We start from the raw sequence: 21,253 nt of genomic DNA, 5'->3' as shown, positions 1-21,253 counted from the left end.
GTGCTAGGCGAAGTTCACATCTCGTTTTGTGCACACATTTGTGGCATATTACGACGTATAGGTTTTTAAAGTTCCAAAAACGTATGCATTTGTAACATACGCTTAATTTTTTTTGTAGTATACGTCATATTTTTTTATACGTTTGTGTCCGTTCTTACTTCTAAAAAGTTATACTTGCCATCTGATCTTGTGGTACGTTTGGAATCTTTCATATTTTTTTGGGCATTTAGAGAAGACATAGCTAGTTTTATTGTAGGTTTGATGTGATTTTAGAGCATTTCGGCCCATTTAAAGTGATAAGAGGGAGGAACGCAGCGTAGATTGACTTTATATGACCCTCTTGTTATACACAGTTCTTCTAGCCAGTTACTCTGGATACAATGAAAGTACATAGTGTATATACTATTGCAAGCGTTGGCTAATGCTATTCAAAGAGGCAAAGAACAACTTTTCCTGTCTTTAAACGGCATAATCAGAAATTCCTGATATACATATTCATGCGGGTTATTGCAATTCCCTGAGGTGAACCTACAATGCTTTCTCACTATACGTTGCCCCTGAATATATGTAATTCACTAACTTGGGACTTTGCAAATTGTAGCCAATTATGTTATAGACAAAACCATGTACAGAACGAAATGTCTGCATCTCAAGTAAAATCCCATTACCATTTATGAATATATCATTATTCTATTAACAAAAGATGGTACATCATGTACATTTCTGCAGACCACAATAAAGTAGGTCTAACATTTCTCAGTGCGGAGGATTTTTTTTCCTTTAAACCTCATCTATTTTTAGCAGCTTTTTAGATGATTTTTGTTGCCTTTATCTAATATTGTTACACATGTTTTAATATATATAACTCAATCCGTGAAAAATGAAAAATATTTTAATATTGACTCCAATGAACCTAAATGTATCTTGCAGGACCTTTTCTCACTGAAAAATTGCATCTATCATTTTATTCATGAGGCAAAACATATAATTATGTCTTTGAAAAATAAAGATGATTTGCCTTTATGAGTCCAGCTAAATTTTTTTTTTTAAGTTTTTTTTTCATAAGAGCCATTGTTGCTATAACAAAGAGTAGAAAGTCTTGGTCTGTGGAGCTATCATAGCGTACTAGGTTTTATTGTTGTCTAGCTTTACTACTAGTCTGGTATTTCACAAAGAAAGGTAGAAATACGAATTAAAAGTGCCTGCACTTTTAAAAAACTTTTGATATGTCAGAGACATATCAGAAGTTTTAATTGGTGGCGTTCCGGGTGCTGAGACCCTCATAGTCACTGAAACAAAGGGGCAGAAGCGCTCAGCTGAGCACCCTGCATATTCGACTGGGATCAGGACTCCTTCAAAGGCTAAAGATGGCTTGAATAGAACAGCTAAGAATGTGACTTAAAGAGGCTCTGTCACCACATTATAAGTGCCCTGTCTCCTACATAAGGAGATCGGCGCTGTAATGTAGGTGACAGTAATGCTTTTTATTTAAAAAAACGATTTGTTTTCACAACTTTATTAGCGATTTTAGATTTATGCTAATGAGTTGCTTAATGTCCAAGTGGGCGTGTTTTTACTTTAGACCAAGTGGGCGTTGTACAGAGGAGTGTATGAGGCTGACCAATCAGCGTCATGCACTCCTCTCCATTCATTTAGTCAGCGCATAGGGATCCTTTTAGATCGCTATGTGCTGTCTTATACTAACACATTAACAATACTGAAGTGTTTAGACAGTGAATAGACATTCCACGGGATGTCTATTCACAATCTGTGCACTTCGTTACTGTGTCTGTGGTAGTTACAGCAGAGGAAGCGTAATCTCGTTGTAACCTGTCATCTACAGCGTAATCTCGCGAGATTACGCTTCCTCTGCTGTAACTACCACAGAAACAGTAACGAAGTGCAGAGATTGTGAATATACATCCCGTGGAATGTCTATTCACTGTCTAAACACTTCAGTATTGTTAATGTGTTCGTATAAGACAGCACATAGCTATCCAAAAGGATCCCTATGCGCTGACTAAATGAATGGAGAGGAGTGCATGACTCTGATTGGTCGGCGTCATACACTCCCCTGTACAACGCCCACTTGGTCTAAAGTAAAAACACGCCCACTTGGGCATTAAGAAAGCTCATTAGCATAAATCTAAATCGCTAATAAAGTGGTGAAAACAGATCGTTTTTTTAAATAAAAAAGCATTACTGTCACCTACATTACAGTGCCGATCTCCTTATGTAGAAAATAGGACACTTATAATGTGGTGACAGAGCGTCTAAAGAGGAGCGCTGATCACAGATGAAGATGGAGGGTGCTGTGTTTCGTAGCTTACTGGATTGTGTACTCAATTACACAATTAACCACCAATACTACACACAAATATGACCCTGTTGAATCGCCCAGTGTTATGCCAAATGGCAAACTTAGCTCTGCTACACACACACATATGTATATATATATATATATATATATATATATATATATATAAAATATATATATATATACACGCTATATGTACAGATAATGTATAAATGCAGTGTTAGGATGATAAAATGACCATACAAATAACAAAATATATCTCAAAGAGTACCCGTCAGCTCTCCTGATGGGTCTGTCTCAGTAAAAGCGTATATTCCACATGAAATGACAATGCTCTAGCACCTTTTCTTAGAAACCTGCATTGTGATGTTCCTCAGTTATTCTTCCTGGAAAAGTATGATTAAATTGACAACTGTACATTACCCTTCCCCTTGCTGTATCCCTACTCAGCCTGGCACTGTCAGCACTGATTATATAATGTTAGACAGTATAAGGACATGACTCATTCACAAAGCAAACGTAACCCCCAGTTGTCAATTTGTGCATATATTTTCAGAAACGGACAGGACCCCTTCAAAGGACCTGTCCCTATGGTGACAGATATGCTTTAAACAATTAACCCAAATCGCACAAAAAGTATTGTGCCATTTGACTAAAAGCAAAGAAAAAAACACAGCGGACTCATAGTTATTGGTGTGGTGTATTCATGAGGGGATTGCTTTCTCCACCTCCACCCTCTCACCAGGTATTGACACCTGCAGTTTATCTGCCTGCGCCATTTAATATACTGCCCTTAAATTTGGCTGCATATTCAGGTGACAGAACTCTCTTATTATTACATCAAAATGTATTTGGCATTCAAATTCAGCTTCTTTGTGCAGGTCTTCTGCCTATGCTTGCGGTAATACCTTCCCTTCAATGCTGTAAAGGGCTGAAAATGTGGTACCTACTTGGCATATATTTTATATATTTATTTATTTATTTAATGCACTTTGCATCAACCTTTTTGGAAGCATTCAGTAGATAGTTTTATAAAGGAGTTTTCTCAGAAACGGCTCCACTTGTCTATGTGCTGTGTCTAGTATTGCAGCCCAGTCCCATTCAAGTGAGTAGGAAAAAGCCCATGGACAAGACTGATGCTTGTCCCTTGTTTCTAATCTCAAACAACCCCTTTAAGTTGAGATTTTCCAATACATGATATTGGGGGGGGGGGGGGGAATACCCCATTAGCACAGTAGGGTTATATTTTACTGCACTCACCTTCCTCCTGTGGAATTTCAAAACGTCTACTACTGAGCTCCCTTCTATGGCAATAGACAAATGTATGGCAGTCTGTATTCAGCAGCTCAGCCATATACTATCAGAAAATATATCCTGTTGTCAGAGAGAAGGAGGCCATAGACAGGAGATGGTTAGTGCGCTTATATGACCTAAACGAAGCACATTTGGTAATGATGGTTTATTAAAGAATTACTGCTCCCTATGCTCTGGTAACAGCAGAGCTGAATAGCTATAACAAGATCTTAGTTTTAGAGGGAAACTATTAAACCTTCCTAATGAATAAGGCAGAAATATGGTCATGTACCCGAGAATACCTAATTCACACACAGCAGATTTATAGATAACGGTTAATGCTGAGGTCAAACAACTCAAAGTAGCAATTAACACTTGTCAAAGTTTCCGAAATTTTGGCAGACAGATCAATGTTTTTCTTTATACTTTTTGTGACATTTGTAAAATGGTAGACTCTAATCTATTTCTCTCATGTTCTTTTCTTGTATTAAGAAAACATTCTTCAAAAAAGTCATGTGAAAATATATTACTGTACAGATTGTCTGACTTTCCTTGGACCTTGCAAAATATTCATATTCTTTATTATTTTATTTCATGTTTTCTAGGTCTGTGGCACCAGTTGGTTGAGATGGTAATATTTTCACATGACCTCAATGGTTTTGGTAGGTTGTTTAATCCATTAAATGGACACTACATTTTTAAGCAACTTATGCTAATCTAATAGTATAATTGATGTAGATCAACCTTGTAATTTACTTACTGTTAAAATTTAGTCGTTTTATCCATGGGAATTTTATGTTAAGTTACTGCCACTAGGTGTCTCCCTTCGTGTAATCTGCTCTCCACCCCCTGTTGTCAAGCATTGGCCGTCCCTAGTTGCAGAGGAGAGGAGAAGGATTGCAGGATGTGGGGGGGGGGGGGTCCGTCTTTGCCAAAGCACACTCCAGTGTCGTCAGAGCCTCCACAGAATATGCCATGTTGACTGATAGATGCAGGTCTCAACTTTGGAACCCGCATCAATACAGAGAATGGCTACAGATTCCAGTCGGCTGGAGAGACTGCCCCATATGTGCACAGCTCTCTCAATTCTGCTCAATGGTATCTCCCATAGAGTAGAATGGGGAGAGCTGCGCGCATGCAAGGCCCTCTTTCCACTCGTCCCCGTCTGGAATCTGCAGGCAGCGACCGCCGCACCAGATAAAAGGGGAGTCGGGTGACCCCCATTCTTGATATAGGTGTGGGTCCCAGAGCTGGGAACTGCATCTATCAGACATTTATGGCATATCATGAGGACATGCCATAAACGTCTAAGATGGTAATACACCTTTGATTTCCATGCACCTTTCTTCACTATGGTGTAAGACGGGATTCCAAATTAGGGTATTTTTATGCCACAGGTTTGGAAGCAAAGAATCCGCCGAAGGAACTAATGTTGTAGATCTCAATTTACCGTGGACTGCTGTGGATTTCATCTAGGGACAGGAAATACTAAAGGCATTCTAATTAAACCTACTGTTTATAAAGTCAGACAGTTTTGAAGCTGTTTTCAGCTCAGTTTGTTTCTTTTAGCCAAACACAGGAGTGAACACAAAAGAAAGGAGATACATCAGTCTTTTCTTTATACTTCTCCTTCCTTTTGGATCAACTTCTAGCTTTGGCTGGAAAAAAACTGAGCCAAAAACTGAACTAAAAACTGCATCAAATTTGTGTCTGGCCTAAAGGTGTTGAATTACTTCACAGGGAATAGATGTTTTCAGCATAAAATAATTTATGCATCGAAAAGCAAGTTATGCAGTTGTTTGACAACTCCTTTAACACGTCTGCCAGCATTAGGGCTAGTTCAAACGGTGGATTATGCATGGTGGGTCTCGCCGCGGAACTATTTCTACCGGTGTCAGGAAGATTCCTCCCATCCATTGATATCAATGGGAGGTTTGTGCGGGCCCAAAGAATGACAAGGACATTTCTTTTTCCTGCTAGCTGAAGTAATCAGCTTGCGGGAAAAAGAAGCTTCCAGCTCCCATTGAAATGAATGGGAAGCAGAATTTTGCGGCCGAATCCGCTGCAAAATTCTTCCATGTGAACATATCCTTAGGCTCCATTCTTACTAGTGCGTTACCCCATATGCTGCCACCTCTGGAACCCGCACCTATCTCTGGGCCCCTGTTCTACCTCTTTGCTGATTTCCGACCATGGAGGAGAAAATCACATAGCTCGCTAAGCTACGTAGTTTCCGTAAGCCCTATAGAACTGAATGGTAGTTACGGAAACAGCGTAGCTCAGCGAGTTACGCTGTTTCCGTAACTCCCGACCATGTAATCAGGAAGTGGCCGGAATCAGCGTAAGCACAAAAAGCTAGAACGGAGTTTAGGGGGCCCCATTCTACAGGGTCGGCCATTTATATGGATACACCTAAATAAAATGGGAATGGTTGGTGATATTAACTTCCTGTTTGTGGCACATTAATATATGGGAGGGGGGAAACTTTTCAAGCTGGGTGTTGACCATGGCGGCCATTTTGAAGTCGGCCATTTTGTATCCAACTTTAGTTTTTTCAATGGGAAGAGGGTCATGTGACATCAAACTTATCGAGAATTTTACAAGAAAAACAATGGTGTGCTTGGTTTTAACGTTACTTTATTCTCTTCACTGATAGCAACACCGCAGAAGAAATGCTAGCACAGGCTTCCAGTATCCGTAGTTTCAGTTGCTGCACATCTCGTATCTTCACAGCATAGACAATTGCCTTCAGATGACCCCAAAGATAAAAGTCTAAGGGGATCAGATCGGGAGGCATTTCTTCTGCGGTGTTGCTATCAGTGTGTGAAGGGTGGGAAAAGAGGGTTGCATTGACAATCCAACACAATGGGCAGCACTTTGAACACATTTTATAAGTGGTCAGAAACTTGTAAATAACTCATGAAAGAATAAAGTAACGTTAAAACCAAGCACACCATTGTTTTTCTTGTGAAATTCTCGATAAGTTTGATGTGTCACATGACCCTCTTCCCATTGAAAAAACTAAAGTTGGATACAAAATGGCCGACTTCAAAATGGCCGCCATGGTCAACACCCAGCTTGAAAAGTTTCCCCCCTCCCATATACTAATGTGCCACAAACAGGAAGTTAATATCACCAACCATTCCCATTTTATTTAGGTGTATCCATATAAATGGCCCACCCTGTAGAGATAGGTGCAGGTCCCAGAGATGAGACCAGCATCTATCTGACATTTATGACATATCCTGTGGATTAATGAAGACAACCCCTTTTTAGATTTTTAAGAAGCCTTCGGTGCCCTTTTGCTGGTTCCCCAGTTGTCCTTCCTTGGACCACTTTTGGTAGGCACTAAGCACTGCATACTGGGAACACCCCACAAGCCCTGCCATTTTGGAGATGCTCTGAGCCAGTTGTCTAGCGATCACAATTTGGATCTTCGACGTCGCTCAAATCCTTGCACTTGCCAATTTCTCCTGCTTCCAACACATCAACGTCAAGAACTGACTGTTCACTTGCTGCCTAATATATCCCACCCCATTGACAGGTGCCATTGTATTGAGATAGTCAATGTTATTCCCTTCACCAGTAAGTGGTTTTAATGTTAAGGCTGATCGGTGTATAAATGTAAAGAAACTTTATGCATATATATTACTTGATTAAAAACACAAAAAATGGCCATACTCACAAATTGGGCAGGTATAATCCCAACAGGGACGCAGCCAGGTCAAAAATGCTGCAGAAGGAAAGTGCACAGGTGTGTTTAAATAATAATAGCCACTCCCACTAGCCTTGAGGGGAGTGGCGTGTGGTGCATGGGATATGTAGTAAAAAGTAAATGAATAGTGTATAATGTGCAAGTAGTAATAATATGTGTGAAATATAGGGGGCAGTACTGAGTATAGTGAGTGGTGAATAAAGTGTAAAATATAGGGGGCAGTACTAAAAGGGTCAGGAACGTGAGTGATGCGTGAAGTGTGGGTGCAGTGTGTAAAACATGGAGGGCTAATGCGTAAATCATGAGGCACAGCCTATATAGCCTGGTAGCAGCCTATTTGTAACGCCATGATAGTACATAGAGCGGGCTGCCCTGCTTGCTATGCCAGACCGCAACACACCATGCTCTCCCAGCTTTGAAGACCTGGCTGCGTCCGAAAAGTAGTAAATATAATACAAGTAAACATGGATAATACATGGGGTATTGGTTGTAATTTTGGCCAAAAGAACGCAAGCTCGCAATCCTCGTCACGGATCCCCACACTTGCGAGTCCCTAACTGGAACTTTTCATTCCAAACTTGAACTTTTCTGTGGATATATATTACTTGGTGGATCCTGTACCTCTTCTACCATCATATATCAGTTCCAGCCTTAATATAACATTGCATGTAAGATTTCTGGTAAACTGGGAATACTTTAGTATCATGGATTCCTCATTTAGAATAGTCATATTAAAGATTAATTAGAAACAAATTGATAATTTTATTAACGAAGTCTGCTGCATATAATTAGATTCTGAAACATCTGCTGGAGGTCAGTTGGCTGTCATTTAATACTAGATAATGATGTTGTGCTGCGAAAGAGAAAATACCGGCTAAATTATTGATTTAATATGGACAGACTCATTACCCTTCCTATTAATGTTTAAACAATCACTTTTAAATACATTAATCCCAGAATATTCCGTATTAGAATGGTACAGGGTGGGCCATGAAAAATAGAACCCTGTTTGTGTGGTTCGTACAAGATTATGAATAATGGGAGAATGACGTAAATGCTGGAAGGGGTTTCTGCCAGCGGCTATGCAAAGTTGTGCCCTCTGTTCAGGAACACATTCTGCAACACAATGTTTGATATGCCAGTCACGAATTTCAATTTGGTGTTTCAGTACGGGCACTGTTTGAGAATTTGTTTCATAAATCTTAACTAGAGAATACTCCACAACCCTTCGATCACCGTACATTCTTCTGCGAATGCTACATGAACTTGGTACAGGGAAGCATATAGCAAATTGCCCCGGCGTCTTGTTGAAAGAAACAATATTCATGCTTGTGATTGCTTAAAGGGGTTGTCCAGTTTTTATGTGATTGTTTATGTATTTGTAGAATAGGAAATCATACAGTTTTCTATTATACATGTATTAGAAATTCTTCTCACATACATTTATTATAGCGCATGAGGCCCCTGTGGCAGTAAAATGTTACTGTCCACAGATTAGTTCTATGTAATGTATCCACAGGCTAACCTAATACAACTAAACATGGCGTAAGTTATGTGACCCAGTGCCCAAAAAACACGCACACATGCACATCATGGGACCCCTAGAATTCAGTTAGCAACGGGGTTACATGACTTGTTTGGGCCACATGCATGGGCTAAGTGAATAGGACTAAGGCCCTGCTCACACAGAGTTTTATGCAGGCAGAAAATTCTGCCTGGAAGAATCAGCTCCGGATTTTTATTAAGTGGTTTTGCACCACAGGCGTTTTTTGCCACACTTTTTTTTTTACCTCTTTCTTCAACAGGCAAAAGAAAAAACCGTGAGTGTTTTTTGCCATAAAACGCACAAAAAAACACATCAAAACCACAGCCGCGGTTAATTACGTCTCCCATTGATTTCAATGGGGTTTTTGAGCCGGAAAACGCCTCAAGATAGGTCATGTCGCTTCTCTTTCCCACGAGTGTTTTTTTCCGCTTGTGGGAAAAAACGCCTCTACCTCACATTGAAATCAATTTCGGCCATCGTTTGTAGCGGTTACCGCGGCAAAAACCGTGTAAAAGAACTCTGTGTGAACAGGGCCTAATGGTGGGATAACGATGAACAACTACTTCACTGTTCCTGTATTTACGGTCTATAGATGATTTTTAACATGGCTGCCTTTCTCTAGAGGATGTTGTCATGTTGTTAATAAAGTTAAATATTAAAAAAAACACAACACACAGAGGAAACAGGGAAAAGAACGTAGAGCTGCTCCTCACAGACATGAAGAGATGTTGCCAGAGGTAGAAATACTTTATAATTTCTGTTCCTTAATAACCTATTACTCACTTGTTATATACCTGGGTACCAGTGGTCACACGATGTGGGTCACATGACTGCCACCATCTTTAGTCCATTTAGTTATCCTATGGACTAATCTGTGGACTATATCATTTTTTTTTTAAGACAAATGCAACTACACGTGATAGAAGAATGGTACGTGATCATACAGATTTCTAATATATATGTGTTTAAAATTCAGATTTCCTATTCTATAAATAAATTACTAAAAGAAAAAAAAAGATTAAAAGTAGACAACTCCTTTAACTGTGCATATGGCTGTATTCACATTTTTATCAAAGAATGTTTGACCCACAATCTGCGCAGCCATAACTGTGCAGCACAAGCAGATTTTTGGATCATTAAGTGACTGTTGGTGTAGCTTAATTTTCTGTATGCCAGTACCCCAGTTCTATGAATTAACACACTCGGTTAGATGGAACCACGCTTTATCAGACATGATGTACAACAGGTCCACGTGGCCATCTGCTATCATGTCCATTAGCCAACTGCAATACGCCACCCTCTTTTGTTTGTCCCTTTAACTCTTGCACAAATGACACTCGGTATGGCTTCAGGTAAAGCGATTTCAGTACAAATCAATGTGTTCTGCTAAAGTGCGCCTGCTGGGATAAAAAAAAAATTGCTGCTTTTTGCTGGAACGGGAAGGTCCTGTGTTTCACTGTATAAGCCTAAGTGTATATACAGTTAGGCCCCATGCACACGACCGTAAAAACCTCCGTTTTCGCAGACCCATTCACTTTCATTGAACGCGGACACCTTTCCGTGCCATGGAAATGTTCCGGGAATTATGGAACATGTCCGTTCTTTTGCATTTTGCGGGCTGTGGAAGTGTAAGGCCCCATGCACACGACCGTATTTTTCATCCGTAATTATGGAACCATTCATTTATATTGGCCACGAACACCTTTCCGTATTTTTACGGATGGGTGTCTATGCTGAAAAAAATTATAGAACCTGTCCTATTCTTGTCCGTAATTACGGCACGGACTCTCCCATAGAAGCCTATGGGCGCTTCCGTATATTCGCACGGCTACGGATGTGCATCTGTAAACCGTCCGTAGATACTGTCACAAGGACCTCTTGTAGATATTGCCACACAGCCCCCCTCTTGTAGACAGTGTCACACACCCCCCTTGTAGATACTGCCACACAGCCCCCCAGTAGATAGTGCCACACACACACACACACACACACACACACACACCTTGTAGATAGTGATATACTCCCCCACTAATAGATAGTGCCAGACAACCCCCTGTAGATAGTGCCACACTCTCCCTTGTAGATAAATCCACACTGCCCACCTCTAGATATTGGCACACTCACCCCCAGTAGATAGTGCCACACTCCCCCCCCTAGTAGACAGTGCCAGCCACCCCCTTGTAGAAAGTGCCACATGCACCCCCCTGTAGATAATGCCACCCCCTGTAGATATCGCCACCCCCCTGTAGATATCGCTATACCCCCCCACTCCCTGTAGATAGCGCCATTAGGGCTCTCTCTAGGAGTGGAATCCCCAGCCAGAGCATTGACAACCCTCTGGCCTGGTATTCTTCTCCTGGAGAAGCCCCTGACGTCACTCTCCATATATGGACAGTGACATCAGGGGCTACCTCTAGGAACAGAATCCCAAACCAGAGCATCAGCAACGCTCTGGCCAGTGATTCCGCTCCTGTCTGAGCCCCTGACGTCACTGTCCACATTTGGATAGTGACATCAGGGGCAGAATCCCTGGCCAGAGCGTCAGCAACTCTTTGGCTGGGGATTCTGCTCCAGGAGGAGCCCAAGATGTCAACGTCCATGTATGGACAGTGACATCAGGAGCTACCTCTAGGAGCGGAAACCCTGGCTGCAGCATCAGCAATGCTCTGGCTGGGTATTCTGCTTCTAGAGGAGGCATCGGCCAGAGAGTTGGCGCCCCCTACCTTCCCTCCTAGTTGCGCCCGGAGCACATGCCCCGCTATGCCCCTGCAGAAATAAACATAAGAATTACAAAAAAAAATTTCGCCTGCCATAAAGAAATACTGTACGTACCTCTTGGTAGTGCCAAAGTTTTTATCAAGGAGGTATTCCCAACGTTAACATTTATAGCATATCCACTCAAAAGGTCAGCAGTTTCCGTAACTCTTATTGAACAGAATGAAGAGAGCAGTTCACATGTAACCTCTGCTCTGGAGATAGGTGCTGGTCCCACAGCTGGGAACCGCATCTAGCAGAGATTTATGTAATATCCCTGGATGTGCCATAACGGTTTAAGTTGGTAATACCCCTTTAAAAATCCACTGCAATAAAATTTAGTTATAGAGAGCTTATCTTGGGGATCACAGGTGAGAGACTTGGACCTGGTTTACACTGGGCCAGTTTTTAATCGTATCACAAAAAAAAAACAAAAAAAAAAAACGAAATCTAACTGAAGTCACTGAGAACAACAAAAACACAGTTAAAAAAAATAAATGTAAATGTGTAAGATTGCAACTCTGGCCACTTAGGGATGATTCATACACGACAGAAATTTCTGCAAATAGAAATCTGTTCCATTTATCTGAATGGAACTTGCAGAAATCCATACACCTGCTGCAGAGACAGATGTATGGAACTGATTTTCAGTCGCAGAAATTTCTGCAACAAAATGTGTCGCGTGTAGAAAGCACCCACTGTAAATGCAACCTAGATGTAATATCTACTGCAGGGGTAGGCAAACTTTTTTGTATGTCGTGCCAGAAAAAAAAATCAACAAAGAAGTACTCAGGGTGCCATACAAATATAAAAGTCATATAAGACAAACTATTACAATGTATGTGACATAAACCAATAAATCAGTTAATTAAACTTACTTTTCAGTGATTCCCTTGTCCATGACTTTCTTTGCAAAGATGATCTAGCTGTAGTACAAACGAGGCTACTGAACACGAGCTGGGAGGGGGGGGGGTCGCACATAGGAAAGACCGGAGCTACCGAATGCTAGCTGGGGGGGGGGGGGTCGCAAATCGGTAGCCCCGGTCTCTCCTAATGCCAGCTAGGGAGAACTGCACACAGGAGAGACCGCGGCTATGGAACACCAGCTTGGGAGGTGCACATAGGAGAGAGAGCTAACAACTTTTGCTAACTTTTTCTTATACAGAACGGTTACTGAATGCTGTCCTTGCAGTGTTGATCACTAGAAGAGAGCAGCGCTTCATTATGCACTTGGCGACACTGAGCACCAGGAGAGAGTGCAGTGCTGCAGTGTGTGCTCGCGTAGTGTTCAGCAGCGACAAACACAATGAAGCTCTGCTCTATCCTGGAAATCAGCCCCACCAAGCGAAGGGTTCACTTTCTCTCCCTATGTGCAGTGCTGCCAAGCACATAATGGCTCTGGACACTAGGAGAGGAAAGTGTGGCAACATAACATGCCACGAGTGCCGGCTGTGGCACCGGTGCCATAGGTTGCTGACCCCTGATCAAGGAAGCAGTCAATTTTCATATTCACAGCAGAATGGACTTCACAAATCAAAACTTCATCTTATAAATGAGTAGAGAATAACCACTATGTTGTGAACATTACAATTATAGCAAACATGTTATAAGTTTCTTCTTCAACCCCAACAGTGACAGTCTAACATTCTCCTAAATAATACACATTCTCAATTGTATTTCTTTATTACCAAATGTGTGAGAGACCGGGGTTTATTTTTAGACGTCACTAACCTACTTAGATGCCTTAAAAACACCGGCCATTCCGGCATTATATAACATCTTAGAGAAATATACAGAGTAATCTGACGTGTAGCATTTTCAGAATAAGAGAAATGGATTGCAGAGATCATATATTGCATATTAGTGTCCATCCATCGTGAATAATAGAATCATTTTATGAGGCTGGAAGAGTACTAGGAAAGATGGAGATGACAAACACTGCTTTACCTTCAAGCTATACTGTATGGGAGCACAAAACTGAAATGGCATTTGGTGTCAATACCATAATTTTTTTATATTCCGTGCTGCATTTTTTGACACCTTAATCTAATAATGGAGAATACTGTACAGCGCACTTTGTTTGTTTTTTTAGTTAGATAGTAGTGTGCCTACACTACAGTAAGAATACCCAAGAAGTAGGTTTTATTTCAAATGCAGGTACTGGTTTCCATTGGTATTGTCTAACTACTTTTTCTAATGTTATAAATGGCAGAAATTAATTTTGCCTCATGCAATGACAAAGGGAATAAATTCCCTTCCAAAAGGAGGTAAATCTTCTCCTACTTGAAGACGCAAAGGTGTTCAGTTGTGTTTTTGCAGGAAACTCATTTTATATTTAACCATTACCATACTCCCATTTACCCCTCTTGTATCATTGTGGTTCTAACAATTCAGCTTTGAAGGGAGTAAGTATTGATTTTAGAAACAATATTACCTTTACTTATAATACTTATTTACAGGTCCCTGAAAGCCGGTATCTCCTTCTAAAAGGCAAAATAGGTCCTCAGATGTTTCGTTTTACTAAATTGATATGCCCCGAACACCAAACAAATAGAGTGGATAGTAGATGTTCTGACTATGTGAGACTCATTTAAAGAAGGAAATCTGTTTGAGAAATAAAAACACGTTGCTCGATAGTGAAGAAACCATTTAGTATGTTGAGAATGGACAGAGGGATATATAACTGCTCACCTGGCGAGATGTGCTAATAACAGCCACAACTCTGTACAGTGGCTTGAGCAGTTTAGGACCATCTGCAGCTCCTCCTTGGCCGGTTGTGCATAAAAGCATCCGCAACAAGTAGCATAAAGTTTGAAAAACAAGGATATCTGGGCGCTGCTGGATGAAGGACATAGACTGGAATACGTTTAAAAGAGTTGTTTTATTTCATATGGCTACGCCTTTCAACACTGAACAGATGTCCGCCTCAGGCAAGTGTAACAGCAGTACATTATACACACACCAGAAAAACAGAGGGAAAATGAAAGGGAGGAAAAATAAAAGTACGACATCATAGGGTTAAGGAGGTGGAGCCTGAAGGGTTAAAGTCAATTGAGATTGTTACAATGCAAACATGATCAATAAAAAATGTTTCAAAGTAATATTATAAAAAGGGTAAAATGGACAACATTGGGCACTATATACCAGCAGAATATTAGTACAGAGTTAAACAACGAGAAGAGGTTTAAAAAATAAATAAATATTATGGAAATGCTTCGAACAGTGTATAAGGGGGGGGGCAGTTGGGGAAGAGCAGACTATATCAACCAATAACTTCTTAACTGCATAAACTCCCTTTTATTTTCCCTCCCTTTTAGGCCTCATGCACACAGCCATGCCTGTAATCACGATCCACAAAATGCGGATGGCTGTCAGCGGCCGGCTGTGCCCGTAATCACGATCCACATTTACGGGCACAGCCGGCCGCTGACAGCCACCCGCATTTTCAGCCTGTGCTTCCATATAAAGTATGGCAGCACCGTCTGTAAAAAGTCAACGATAGGACATGTCGTATCTTTTGCGGAGGCTTTCTACGGCCCGAACACCTACCCGCAAATATACAGGAAGGTTTCAGTTGTCAATAGAAATTAATGGTTCCGTAATTGCGGACTGTAATTGCGGTCCCAATTACGCACAAAATCTACTGGCGTGTGCATGGGGCCTTACTGGTGTGTGTGTGTATATATATATATATATATATACCCCTGCATAATGTACTGCTGTTACACTTGCCTGAGGAAAACACCTGTTCGGTTGAAATCCGTAGCCCTATGAAATAAAACCACTCTTTTAAACTGATTCCAGTCTACGGTATGTCCTTCATCCAGCTGCGCCCAGATATCCTTGTTTTTAGAACTTTATCTATGCTCCTTTAAAGAAGGGACTGTTATTGTTGGTGGTGATCTGAATGTGGTCTTCGAGCCTTTACTGGACGCCTCATCTAAAAAAATTGCCACTTTCCTACAGGGCTTTACGCTCTCTAAACACTAAGCTCCATGATTTAAACGTGCTTGATTTATGATGGTGCCTATAACTTATTTGCTTCAATTACAAGTTCTATTCCTCAGCTCATGATTTGTACTATAGGTTAGATTACCCATTCATATGTATACAGTCTCTTTAATTTTGTGAAAAGGCCTAGATGGGCTCAGCTACATTTGGATCACGCACCAATATTTTTGACTGTCTTGATCCTGAACTTATTTAATAGGCCTCCACGCTGGTGATTGAATGAAATGGTACTTGGATCAGAGAATAGTAGTGTTTTCTATTTATAAATTATTGGCAGAGTATTTTGACAGAAATAACCAAACTAAAACATCTCCACATCCATTGTGGGACGCGAATAAGGCATATATTAGGGGACAACTTATTAGTCTTAGCGTTCCTCTTAAAAACTGTCCCTTTCCTTCAGAAGCTAGAACATCTACACAAAGAGTCAATTCGCTACTAGACATCTCGACCAATTAAACCATCTTAGGACAGAACATTCATCTCCAAAGATGTATCCCTTCTCTGCAAAACGGCTCTTAAAAATCCCCCGATGAATGAGGATTCAGGAAAATGGGGATAAAGTACTGACTAGATGGCATAAAACTACAGATAAAGTAGCCCTTTTTGCCCATCTTACCTCGGATAGGTGTTGAAGGTGTAATGAGGAGACAGGTAATTGTTTCCACATATGGTGGACTCTAATTTTTAAGGCTACCTTTCCCATATCTCCTGTGATAGCCCTCTTGTCCTTTTTCCTGCAAATTTTGTGATAAAAGATGTTTTTCTCTCTTTAAGATGTTAATAACTGCCACCCGTTTGCTTTTACCTCAGTTTTGGCTGACCAGGGAGATCCCTACTAAAGAACAGATCAATTGAATAAATTTGAGGTCATCTCTCCCTGGGAATCTTGTTCTAGACAATCGTTTGTATCTATATGGCAACTGTGGAGGACTTACAGAAACTTCACATGACACTATTCTTATTCACTTGTAATATCTCACATTGGATCCTTGGCATGAGGTTTACCGTGATCTTCAAACTCTGGTATGGTTAATATTATAATATTGGCTTCGTGGTTGATCCGCCTTTCTCGACCATTACCAGTATCCATCCTTACCCGTGTCGTCTTTGGTGGTGGTATCTTTGATATATGATGTATGTATCACTTGTTTTATTCCTTTTGTTCCTCTTCCCTTTTATTTGCCTTTCTTTTTGTGATTATATACTGAGCGGTTTTTCCAATTGTTTTTTCTTTTTGTGAGGCAATGATTTGACTTTGTAAGATGGACTACATTGATGTTATTTATCTGTGCATTGCATATGGACTTTGGCTATACTGATTTTCTTGTATGATTTTTGGCAAATAAAAAAATGATAAAGATTTTATGGGGGAGTGAAATGTAATTGGTTTTAAATATTATTACCTGGAAGCTTAGCATTTTTGAGTTTTCAGGGTCTACCTTGGTTGAAGAAACAGTGTAATTAAAAGTGATTGTTATTAGTGGTCTGTCGAAATTTTATTATTTGTTGCTGGAAGAGAGGTTCAGCCCACCTTGCTGCATAGAGAGGCTTGCGGAACATAATAGGAGTTGCAGATCAACTGGAGCTTCGCTATATCTGCCACAAATCTTGGTCATTCCTCTCTGTTCACTATCTAATACGTACCTACTGTTCTGCTGCGCAAATTTTTCTCCAGTTTAAATATTACCACTCATGTCTTTAAGACTTCTTCCATTCTGTACCTGTACTCCAGAATTGTCTTCCTTGGTCTATTAGACTATACCGTATACTTCACACCTTTTTTTTTTACTTACATTTTGACTTTTAAACCATACTGCAACCTCCTGCACTCCACTATTCCACTGCACTATTTATAGTCCTTTTTGCATTTACTGTGGATGGTCCACTGTCCAAGCAAGCACTTGGACAGACTGTACCATTCTAAACAATCTTTGATTGTAAGTTCTGAAAAACAAGGCACTCCCCTCATTGTATTTTATTGTCTTTAAAACTTTTGGTTATTAACTAGAACCAATACTACACAATGTCAGTGAGCAGTTTGCAAAGGGGCTGAGAAGGAATATGTTGTTTATTTAAATTCCCTTTGTTCAGCTAATGAATTAGAGATGAGCTGTTTGTGGAAACTGCATTTTCACAATTTAAGGAAATGTTGACTAAACAAAAAAAGGATCTGTCTTATTGTCTTAAATAGGGTAAATACAGTCCTGGAAGGTAAAATTTGCGGTTTGACAAACTGGCAAATTTTCATGTTTTGCCTAATTTCTAATCAGAACACTCCCACAATAAGGACTGATTCACATTTTAATGAGGAATTGCTATTTAAGCAATTCCCTTGTATAGTCCCGTATGTTTGCCATAGGTATTCACGTAGTAATGCAGACAGGTGTGTTTTCTGGATATCATAAGGCTTCTTATTTTGCTACGGTCGGTCTGAATCTGGTTAGAAAGTCCCATGATGATTACACATTTTTCCTGGAAGAAAACTTAAAGGATAGTACTGGAGTTCTCATAGATACTGGAGATTAAAATAGCATGTGAGTAGGAGGGATTTAAAAAGTAGCACAGACTTAATTAGAAATAAAGATGTTTCCCTTCATTGTAAAATACATCTGTCACTGTTTATTATAATGCCTATAAACAGAATCCATTATATGAAGCAGGAGCCATAATGAACACGAATGCAAAGTAAATATGCTGGTATTATTTGCAAAGGATGGGTTCTAACGAACATTAATACTTTTTCCATTTACCTCAGTGATAAAAAATATATATAATAAATCATCACAGATCTTGTAAAAAAAAACAAAAAACAAACAAACAAATCATGACAAAACTAAAGACGTATCCAAATTCATTCTTGGCATTAGAGTGCCATGGAAATCAGTTTTTGTATTTCTAACAAAGGACATATTCCAAAAAAAGTATGAACCCTGTCTTAGAGCGGTCAGCCCAGGCTGTAAAGCTTATGGGCCCATTTCTACCCACCATAGTTATGATATACTTGAGAAAGGTTAAGGCTCTGTTCACATCTGCGTTAGAGGCTTTATTTGGAGCCTCCATCGTAGATTCCGTAAAAAATAGTGCATCATGTATCACTATTTATTCCACTAAAATTAATGGACATTATAACAGAGACCCAATGGACCCCATTAAAGAGGTTTCCCATCTTCGGATTTGTTAAACTTTATGCAGCTACCCTTAAAGCACCCTATGCCTGCTATTAGAGCATCATTTAACCTTTAGTCCATGCCCCTGCGGTCTCTCTGCATCATTTCTCTTTGCTCCTGCATGTCCCTGGGTTGTGGCCACGTGACGGTGGTGGAGTGGTGCAGCACTACATATTCCGAAACAGCTAGCTTCTCTGTGCGCACTCCCCATATGGTCATTCATTTTAGATAGCAGCATCAATAGTAAACTTAGAACTGCTTCAGGGTAAGCTGCCTTTAGTATTTCCCTGGTTCCTTCTACAGACTAGAAATGAATATGATTAATAGTCTTTTTTTAAAAAAAAAAAAAAATACTGAGGCAGATCTCAATGTGCTAGAATCAAAGCACATCAGCACCTGACAACAGCTTAGCTGTAATTTGAACTGCTGCCCAGTCTGGAGCACAGCCATACGGAACGGCTCCTCAGCTATTGAGCAGGTCAGGCTGTAATCTAGAGAGCATGCACAAGCTTGACCGCGACCAATTAATAGGCTGGGAGCAGTAAAAACAGACAAGCGGAGATCGGTGCAGAGACCAGTTGTGGATCAGTTAAGCCACAATAGGTTTGGTGCTGGCTAAACTGGGGTGCAGCATCTAAGAAATTCCCTATTCTTAACCCTTATCCCCAGCAATGAGGTATGGGCTTTCCTGGTCGGATTCCTAGGTCGTGGTCCCCATAATAGTCATCGATTGGTAGCAGGAGCACTGAAGGAACCGTAGCGTAGTCAGGACCAGAGCAGAGGGTCGTCAACAGGGAAGCGTTCAGGGATGGCAAAGACCAGAGGATGAGATGGTGTTATGACCAGCAGGTTGTGGACCCATTGGGCTACTACACCGGTTTGGCTTACGGCCAACTCTAAGGACGTCACCTAAGTAGTTTTCCCAGTCTTCACAATTTGACCCCTATATAGGGATCTGGTCTTCACATCAGGGAGGCTACCAGGTCGCTACCTCTTGGGTGGTCCTGGTGGAGTAGCTGCTGGTCAAGCGGACTAGAAACAGGCACTGGCAGATGGTACCTTGATAAGGTGGAAGCTTCAGGCTCGATACCGACAGTAGGTGGCAGACTGACAACGGGCAGCTGGATGGAAGCCGATGGCAGATTGCTGGACACTGGAGGATAGCAGATGACTTGACAATGGCAGAAAGCTGAACACAGGCAGGTAGCTGGACACTGGAAGACAGCGGATGACTGGATACAGGCTAACAGACAGCAATAGCAGACTGGATACAGGCTGGTAGGGGATAACTGGATATAGGCTGACAACAGATAGCAATAGCGAACTGGAATTAGAGGCACACAGGAACCTTTGCAGGATACAAACTAGGTTGTTCCAATGTTACTCAGGCACGAGGTGGATAGTAGAGGTGCCTTAAATACTCTAGGGGGCATCTGGTACTGGATGGTTGAGTTTTGAATTTCACGCAAGCTGGCCCATTAAAAGGCGGTTGCGCAAACTAAAAACATTGCAGTTGTGAGCAGACGCCGGTGGCCTAAGGAAGGGGCAGACTTCCGGAGGAGGTATAAGACCAGTGGCAGGGACCATCGGCAGGAGCGGGACCCGCCACCGGTGTTACAGACGGGAGTGTAGTCCGGAGATAGCTAAGAGTCAGAATCAGGAGTGAAAACATATGTACCAGGCAAACAATCCAAAGGGTGAGACAGCAACGTAATCTAGGATCAAGGTCGAGGTCATGTTCAAAGTAAAGTTTAATACAGATACAAACCCAAGTACTAGAAAATATATCTAATAAGCAGGCAAGGTGGTGAGGTTGGATTCCGCTTTAAAGAGCCTGCCAGGGCCAACTTTAGCAGGAGATGTCGTTGGCATGGCAAGCGGACGCAGAAGACAGAGGAGGCAAAAAATTGAGCCACGGCCGACAGCAGTGGCAATGCTGGAGTGTAGGAGAGGTAAGTCATGTTGACTAGCAACCTGACACGGCCGATGGCTAGAGTTGCCGCTGCCAAAGGGGAACTGGCGCTAGAATAGGAAGAGGTAAGTAACACCAGTGATGGATGTGTCCAGGGCAACCCAAAAAAAACAAACAGTCACCATTAGAAGTGAAAGTGATGGGGACATTTCTGGCTGATTGTCTAGATGCAACACATTTTTAATATATTACTATATATAGAATTTTGTCTTCCAAAACAGGAGCACATTTAGGTCAGAACTGGCTCCATCTGGCGGCGAAATATTGCCATGTGATAGATCTGGACCTCAGCTCAGCCCCAGGTATAGTTGCTAGACCACAGTCGTTTTTCAAAACCCAATTCACTTGTGTTGTACTGTACTTTTTTTTTGTATATTTCCATGCCGATTCTGCACCAAAACCCTTCAACAAATATGCCATGTGTAAACTTGTAAAAATTATGCTTTACACATGCAAAATGTGAGAGGAATGTCAA

The 21,253-nt window shown here is 41.0% G+C and overlaps 1 protein-coding gene and 1 long non-coding RNA gene across 5 annotated transcripts in view; one reads left to right on the top strand and one right to left on the bottom strand.

Moving 5' to 3' along the window:
- INPP4B (inositol polyphosphate-4-phosphatase type II B) overlaps nt 1-21,253 on the bottom strand; it is a 622,734-nt gene that overhangs the window by 382,321 nt on the left and 219,160 nt on the right. The window lies entirely within an intron of this gene.
- LOC142754855 (uncharacterized) overlaps nt 9,545-21,253 on the top strand; it is a 49,848-nt gene continuing 38,139 nt past the window's right edge. The window contains exons 1-2 of the long non-coding RNA XR_012883019.1: nt 9,545-9,608; nt 21,000-21,080. This is a non-coding gene — a long non-coding RNA (uncharacterized LOC142754855). The remainder of the gene's footprint in view (nt 9,609-20,999; nt 21,081-21,253) is intronic.

The sequence above is a fragment of the Rhinoderma darwinii genome, chromosome 1, assembly GCF_050947455.1.
Source record: "Rhinoderma darwinii isolate aRhiDar2 chromosome 1, aRhiDar2.hap1, whole genome shotgun sequence".
NCBI lineage: Eukaryota > Metazoa > Chordata > Amphibia > Anura > Rhinodermatidae > Rhinoderma > Rhinoderma darwinii.
Note: the sequence above shows the minus strand (reverse complement) of the source record. Positions and strands in the feature narration are given on the sequence as shown.